Below are 8,567 nucleotides of genomic sequence, written 5' to 3'. Positions count from 1 at the left end.
GGCTCGAACTCATGAACCGTGAGATCATGACCTGAGCCAAAGGCAGATGCTTATCAGACCCAGGCGCTCCCAATTTACATATTTTTAAATGGCCTTAACATTTTTTTCTCAACCTCTTTAAGCAGATACACCCACAGGAAAAGGTCCAGAAATGTATTCAATAACCTCTTAACAACAGGCAGGGCCTAAAATGGCAGGAGTAAGATAAAAGTAGACTTTTTATTTTTTAAAAATTTTAATTTCAGTGTGGTTAACATACAGTGTTATATTCATTTCAGGTATACAATTTAGAGATTCAACAATTCCATATATTAAGTCAGGGCTCAACAAGATAACTACTTTTATTTATTAAAAATTTTTTTTTTAATGTTTAGTTTTGAGAGACAGAGACAGAGCACAAGCAGGGAAGAGCAGAGAGAGAGAGAGAGAGACACAGAATCCGAAGCAGGCTCCAGGCTCTGAGCTGACAGCACAGAGCCTGACGTGGGGCTCAAACTCACGAACCATGAGATCATGACCTGAGCTGAAGTCAGACGCTCAACCAAGAGTCACCCAGGTGCCCTGATAACTGTACTTTTAATAACCTTCACCTATCTCTCCCATCCTCTTCTTCCCTCTGGTAACCATCAGTTTGCTGTCTGTAGTTAAGAGTCTGTTTTTGGTTTGTCTCTTTTTTATTTGTTTTGTTTCTAAGTTCAACATATGAGTGAAATCATATGGTATTTGTCTTTGTCTGGTTGGCTTATTTACCTTAGCATTGTACTCTTCTAGAGCCATCCATGTTGTTACAAATGGCAAGATTTTATCCTTTTTTTGGCTGAATAATATTCCATTGTATATGTACATATACCCCTCTTTATCCATTCATCTATCAATGGACACTTGAACTGTGGGTTTTCCCATTCAGCACTTTAAATATATTATGCCCACTTACTTCTGACCTGCTAAGTTTCTGTTGAATAATCTGCTGATAGACTTCTGGCATTTCCGTTGTATGTGTTTTCTTTCCTCTTGCTGCTTTTAAGATTCTTTATCACTGCTTTTTGACATTCCAATTACTATGTATCTTCTGTGGACCTCCTTGGTTGATTTTGTTGGGAGAGCTCTGTGCCTACTGGATCTACATTTCTGTTTCCTGCCGCAAATTTGCAAAGTTTTTAGCCATTATTTCTTCAAATAAATTTTCTTCTCCCTTTTCTCTCTCTTATTCTTCTCTGGGATCCCTAATGTGAATGTTATTACAGTTGATGGAGTCACTGAGTTCCCCGAGTCTATTCTAATTTCGCATAATTTTTCTTCTCTCACTTGCTCAGCTTAATTACTTCCCAATACTCTGTCCTCCAGATTGGTGATTCATTCTTCTGCTTCTTCTAACCTGTTATTTATTCCATCTAGTGTATTTAAAATTTTTTTAATGTTTATTTATTTATTTATTTTGAGAGACAGATAGAGAGTTAGTGGGGGAGAGGCAGAGAGAGAGGCAAACAGAATCCCAAGCAGGCTCTGTGATGTCAGCACAGAACTCCATGTGGGGCTCAAACTCACAAACCCTGAGATCATGACCTGAGCCGAAATCAAGAGTCAGATACTTAATCGACTGAGCCACTCAAGTGACCCTAGTATATTTTTTATTTCAATTATTGTGTTATTTATCTCTGATTGGTTCTTTTTTATCTGTTTGTTAAGGGTCTCATGCTGTCCTCCAGTCTTTTTTTCAAGTCTAGTGAGTATCTTTATGATCATTATTTTAAATTCTCTATCAAGCATATTACCTATCTCCATTTCGTTTAGGTCTTTTGCTGTAATTTTGTCCTGTTCTTTCATTTGTGACATATTCATCTGTCTCATTTTGTCTAACTCTCTGTGTCTGTTTCTGTGTGCCCTGCCCACTACTTTCAACAAGGTGATGCCAATCCTTTTCCACAGGGGATAAGCAGCTGCCACAGAGACCAGGGCTGGTTGGGGCTGCTCCACAAAGCACAAGTAGGTGGGGGCCACAGTGCCCACAAATTGTTCACACTCGTCCTTTTCCACAGGAGATGCACAGCTGCTACTAAGACTGGGGCCAGCTGAGGCAAGCAGTTTTAATAAGGTGCGTGCGTCCTCCGTGGGAGGTGACCTGCCACTGTCACTGCCAGGAATAAGGTCCCACAGAGTGCACAGTCTGGATACACAGTGTTGGCAAGGTTTGCACCAGTCTTCCAGGGGAGGGGACCTACAACTCTAAGACTGAGGCAGGCCCAGCTGGAGGGCACAGGGTGTGGCATAAGCAGTTAGGTAGTGAAAACCAACAGCTGTGCTGGTTTCCGCAGGTGGCCCTGTGTTTATGCTGGGGGGTGGGGGAGGGGCTTCCTGGAGAAGTCCTTCACCAAACTTAGAGATTTAGTAAATAATTCTCCCTCGCACATGCCCCAGGAGGTTTTCTGACAGCTGCTTCTATGCCTTATCTCTATGGGCTATTTGTTGTGCTATCTCTTTAAGGACACAGACTCAGTTTCCTGTTGCTCTCCTAAGGGCTGCTGATTTTTAAAGTTCTAGGCTTTAAGTCTTGCTGGTTGTAAGAACTCACAAAATTCAGCGCCTCTGTTTTTCAAAGCCAAATGTTATGAGGATTCCTCTTCCTCATGCAGGCTCCCCCGTGTGATAGTCTATTTTTCTCCCCTTACACACCCACAACTCTCTCCCTCCAGCAACCAGACATTCGGAGTTTAGCTCCCCAGCTCATCTCTGCCCTTCCTACCCTCTTCATTGTGGCTTCTTTACATTTCGTTGTAGAGTTTGTTTTGCCAGTCTCCAGGTATTTTTCTTGGTTGTTTACACTGATGTGAGTGTTATCTATAGTTGTGTCCATGGGACAAGGTGAGTTTAGGGTCCTCCTACTTAGCCATCTTTCCCAAAAGTCCAGAACAATTGAAAGTGACTTTTTAAAAAAATATATCATTCTGCATACTTCTGTATGATTCGAATTTTTACAGCTTTTATTATTTGAGCATAGTTCATTGTTTTTAAAAAGTAAGATGTTTATACAGGCAGAAAAGAAAAAAAAAATCTTGTTAGTCTCACCACTCAGAGATGATCACTTATGACTGTTCAATGTGGCATGGTTAGCTTTTCAGGAGACTTTTATTAAAAGAAAAAAAGTCACTGTTGAAACTGAAGATGACACAAATAAATAGAAAGATAGTCCATGTTCATGGTGGATTGGGAGAAACAACATTGTTGAAATGTCCATACCATCAAAAGCAATCTACAGATTAACTGTAATTCCTATCAAAATGCCAAAAGCATTTTCCATAGAACTGGAACAAATTGTCCTAAAATTTGTATGGAGCAATGAAAGACCCCAAATAGCCAGAGAAATCTTGAGAAAGAAGAACAGAATTGGAGGTGTCACAATCCCAGATTTCACGATATACTGCAAAGCTGTAGTAATCAAAATTGTATGGTCCTGGCACAAAAATAGGCATATATTTCAATGGAACTGAATCCAGAACCCAGAAATAAACCCACATTTACATGGTCAGTTAATCTATGGCAAGGAAAGCAAGAATATGCACTGGGAAAAAGACAGTGTCTTCAATAAATGGTGTTGGGAAAACCAGACAGCCCCATGAAAAGGAAATGACTGGATCATTTTCTGACACCATACACAAAAATAAACTCAAAACAGATTAAGGACCTAAATGTGAAACTATAAAAATCCTAAAAGAGAGCATAAGCAGTAATTTGTCTGACATCAGACATAATATCTTTCTTCATACGTCTCCTGAGGCAAGGGAAACAAAAACAAAAATAAACTTTTGGGACTACATCAAAACCAAAAGCTTCTGCACAGCAATGGAAACAACCCACAAAACTAAAAGATAGCCTACTGAATGGGAGAAGATATTTGCAAATGACATATCCAATAAAGAATTAATATCCAAAATATATAAAGAATTTATACAACTCATCACACACAAAAAAAACAAAAAATCCGATTAAAAATGGGCAGGAGACAGGAACAAACATTTCTTCAAAGAAGATATACAATGGCCAAAAGACATGAAAAGATGCTCAACATCACTCATCATCAGGGAAATGCAAATCAAAACCACAATGAGATATCACTTCACACCTATCAGGATGGCTAACATCAAAAATGCAAGAACAAACGTTGTTGGCCAGGATGTGGAGAAAAAGGGACATTTGTGTACTGTTGGTGGGAATACAAGCTGGCGTAGCCACTATGGAAAACAGTATGGAAGTTCTTCAAAAAGTTAAAAACAGAATTATTGTATAATCCAGTAATTCCAGTACTGGGTATTTTCCGAAAGAATATAAGAACACTAATTTGGAGGGATACATGTGTCCCTATGTTGATTTACAATAGCCAAATTATGGAAGCAGACCACATATTCATAATATGAATGGATAAAGAAGATATGGTATATATATATATATAATAGAATATTACTTAGCCATAAAATAGAATGAAATCTTGCCATTTGCAACAACATAGATGGATCTAACGGGTATAAAGCTAAGTAAAAGAAGTCAGAGAAAGACGAATACCATATGATTTCACTCATATGTAGAATTTAAGAAACAAAACAAATGAACAAAGAAAAATAAGACAAACAAAAAAGACTCTTAACTAGAGAGAACAAACTGGTGGGTGGGGAGGTGGGTAAAATAGGTGAAGGGAATTAAGACTACATGTATTGTGATGAGCACTGAGTATTGTATAGAATTGTCAAATCACTATACTGTACACCTGAAACTAATATAACATTGTGTGTTAATTACACTGGAATTTAAAAACAAACAGACAAAGAGAAGCAGCATTGCACTGGGTATACATCTTCCGAAGAACATCGCTTTGGAAAAATATTATTTAATTTAATGTCCAGGTTTTTCAAATTATATTTTGACAATGTTAAAAGAAATAAAACATTAGGAAATGGTCATTGTTATTATTATGATGTTTATTTTAAGAAATTTACAGCAAAAGCACTGCTAGGAATTTATCCAAGGGATACAGGAGTACTGATGCATAGGGGCACTTGTACCCCAATGTTCATAGCAGCACTCTCAACAATAGCCAAATTATGGAAAGAGCCTAAATGTCCATCAACTGATGAATGGATAAAGAAATTGTGGTTTATATACACAATGGAATACTACGTGGCAATGAGAAAAAATGAAATATGGCCTTTTGTAGCAACGTGGATGGAACTGGAGAGTGTGATGCTAAGTGAAATAAGCCATACAGAGAAAGACAGATACCATATGGTTTCACTGTTATGTGGATCCTGAGAAACTTAACAGGAACCCATGGGGGAGGGGGAGGAAAAAAGAAAAAAAAAAAGAGGTTAGAGTGGGAGAGAGCCAAAGCATAAGAGACTCTTAAAAACTGAGAACAAACTGAGGGTTGATGGGGGGTGGGAGGGAGGAGAGAGTGGGTGATGGGTATTGAGGAGGGCACCTTTTGGGATGAGCACTGGGTGTTTTATGGAAACCAATTTGACAATAAATTTCATATATTATAAAAAAGAATAAATAAATAAATAAAAAATAAATAAATAAAATGTTAGCCATCTTAGAGAAAAAAAAATTTATATGTTATATCTCATTTTTATTTATATGTTATGTCTCATTTTTTTCCCCACTATCCCTAATGAAAACATGGCATAAATGGAAACACTATAGGAACTGGTAAATGTTGTCTTTGCTAGTTTTTGTCTTCTGTCACTCTCCCAATATCTTTGGGCTGTTGCTTTTTACTTTATTTCTTATACCCTAAGCTCTTGAGGAAAAATTCAAGGTCTTTCCTTAATAAAATAAATATTTTGTCTGTGATATAGCCATTAAGGTTTTAGGGGCAAAAATTTGCGTTGTCTCTCCTTGGACTCTTGGCTTCTAGGTTTTTTGTTTTTTGTTTTTGTTTTTTAATTTTCATTTTCTAATTCATTGAAGTTTAGTTTCCAACTTCATAATTTTGGTTTCTAGCATTATCCACTTTCAATTCATTACCTTTTTTCTAATTTTAGCCAAATGCTTGTTATTAGGTTTACTTTTTGGTAAAGAACAGCCTAGTCTTCTAGCATCATAATATCCCATGGAATCTCACTGAAGATCAGAAACAGAGATTTTAGAGGTCTCAGACCTTCTCTTTTAACCTTCAAAAAGGTAGTGTCCTACTGGCCTCTTTACTATCCCTATAAATTTTTTTTTTTTTTTAATTTTTTTTTTTTCAATGTTTATTTATTTTTGGGACAGAGAGAGACAGAGCATGAACAGGGGAGGGTCAGAGAGAGAGGGAGACACAGAATCGGAAACAGGCTCCAGGCTCTGAGCCATCAACCCAGAGCCCGACGCGGGGCTCGAACTCACAGACCGCGAGATCGTGACCTGGCTGAAGTCAGACGCTTAACCGACTGCACCACCCAGGCGCCCCTACTATCCCTATAGAATATACTGGAGTTCTCAACTTGCTGGTTCCCTTTCTGAGTGAACAGAACTTTTTTCAGAATTGTGATATGCATCGAGAATTCATAGTCCCTATTTTGATCTAATTGTCTTTTAATATCTGAGTTCTTGCTCTTCTGTTTATAATTCATTTCTGACCTTTGGACAAATCTCTCCAGTCCTCTCTTTAGGTCCTGCTTTAAACTCATGCTGTCAGGGGACTTTCTCAGTTTGGCTCTTGGTAGATATGCTACCTTAGGTAGGGTGCTGGACCTTGATGGGCATCCTACAGTTATAGCAAGAAATGCTTCACAAGTCGTATCTGATATGGTCTAGTTAAGACTGATCTTAACTATAGTCTAATTAAGATTAATTAATAAAAATTCATTGCTTAGAAATAGTTATCCATTGACCTAAAGTCAACAAAAGTCTTTTTTTTTCTAATATGAAAACATGTAATTGTTTGGAGGGGAGGGGGAACAACTTGAAATAAATTAGAAAACACCTCCACATTAATCATTCTTTGCATATACTTCAAATTTGTACTCAATGCCTTTCTCCTCCTGGACATCAGAAAGAATACCTGGGTATACTGGGGGAAGTTTATATTTCTCCAAATCAAAGTCTGGAAAAAGTGTGTCACTTTCAAATTCCTACATAATCCTTGTCACAAATAGTCTAAGGTGGCCTGGTTTCTTCGTGGTTTCCTTATAAACAGAACTGCCTCCCACTATCCAAACCATGTCCACTTTATTTGCTAATTCCAATTGCTCAATAACTTTTAAGGCATTGACCAGACTTTTGGCAAGAAAAATGAGCTTCTTGGGGAGGTTCTTTAAGGTCTCAACTGAGAACTAAATTAATTCTTTTCCTTTAAAGGCTGATTCTTCTTGGGAATAGAGAACCATGTCTTCCTACCCATAATCACTAAATTTTGCTTACGTTCTATGAGGAAGATGTGGTCATTCTTTGGAAATAGTGTACTTGAATTCATTCCTGAGCGGGGGCTACAGCACGCCCCCGTTCTTGCAGATGCCCATGTTCTGGGACACAGCGACAATGCAGTTTAGGGGAAGAACCGTGACAGCACTGTAAACACCTCTGAGCTGGCTCACCATCCTGGGATTCCCCACCCTTTGTCAAGCTTGGCACAAAATCGTCTCCTTGGACTCTAGGCTTTTGGAAAAAAAATCAAAGGGTAACCAATTTGGATCCTAGATATTTTAAGAGAAATAAAGTATCTGTGAATATTTTGATTGGAAGTTTCATTTATTAAAAACAATCCTGACGCTTTGGAAAGCTATAAGAAGGACTGATAGAAAAAAAAAAAAAAAAAGAACAACCCTGGTAAATAGAATTAAAAAAATTTTCAATCATGTATCAAGCACTTACTATGCACTAAATTTCATACATCTTCTCTCATTAGTTGGATTCAGAATTATTTGTTCTCTTTGGTCCTCTAAAACACAGATGATTTAAAAGTCTATGAAAGGAAGGAGATATTTCTATCTTTATAGCACAGGCCTAACTGAAGGCCGCAGTAATGTGAGATTTCCCCACCCCCATGGGCCACTTCCTCTTCTTATTGTTTTCACGTAGAAAAAAACCAGAGGACTCTTGCTGCTACACAATGCTATAGTGCTATCTGAAAGGGTTTTCTAGGTATCCTTACTGTCTGAAAGTGTGCATGCCATTTTCATCACCTGCAGAGTCAGTGAGCATGTTGGGTTGAGTTCTTGCAGAAGTATGCCCTGAATCCAGAATTTGGATGCTATGACTTATAAAGAAAGGGCCTCCAGGAGAAACCAATAAGCAAAAACGGAGTGGGGCAGGGGGGAAGGGAGGATGAAGAATAGGGAACGGGAAGAAGACAAGTGAAGGGGTGATTTCAGAAATCCCACACTCAGCCTGGTCCCATGGGAGCTCTAGAACAAAAGAATACCCCTCAAAGTTCTGTCTTGAAGCAAAGGAGCTGGGCTTTGGTACCTCACAGAAGCCTGTGTCTGGCTATAAGCTATAGAGTGTGTAGTTGGATGAAACATTAAACTCCCAGGTACTTCCAGCTCACTCCAGTGCCTGAGGGTAATGGGCAGGGCTGGGATAATGTGCAGGTGCTA

General features: G+C 38.4%; 1 pseudogene; it reads right to left on the bottom strand.

Moving 5' to 3' along the window:
* Window positions 1-6,481: 6,481 nt before the first annotated feature.
* LOC123582182 lies at window positions 6,482-7,544 on the bottom strand (annotated as a pseudogene).
* Between the last annotated feature and the right edge of the window lie 1,023 nt (window positions 7,545-8,567).

Source organism: Leopardus geoffroyi, chromosome B3 (assembly GCF_018350155.1).
Source record: "Leopardus geoffroyi isolate Oge1 chromosome B3, O.geoffroyi_Oge1_pat1.0, whole genome shotgun sequence".
Lineage (NCBI taxonomy): Eukaryota > Metazoa > Chordata > Mammalia > Carnivora > Felidae > Leopardus > Leopardus geoffroyi.
The sequence above is the reverse complement of the archived record's forward strand: the minus strand, read 5'-3'. Positions and strand labels throughout refer to the sequence as shown.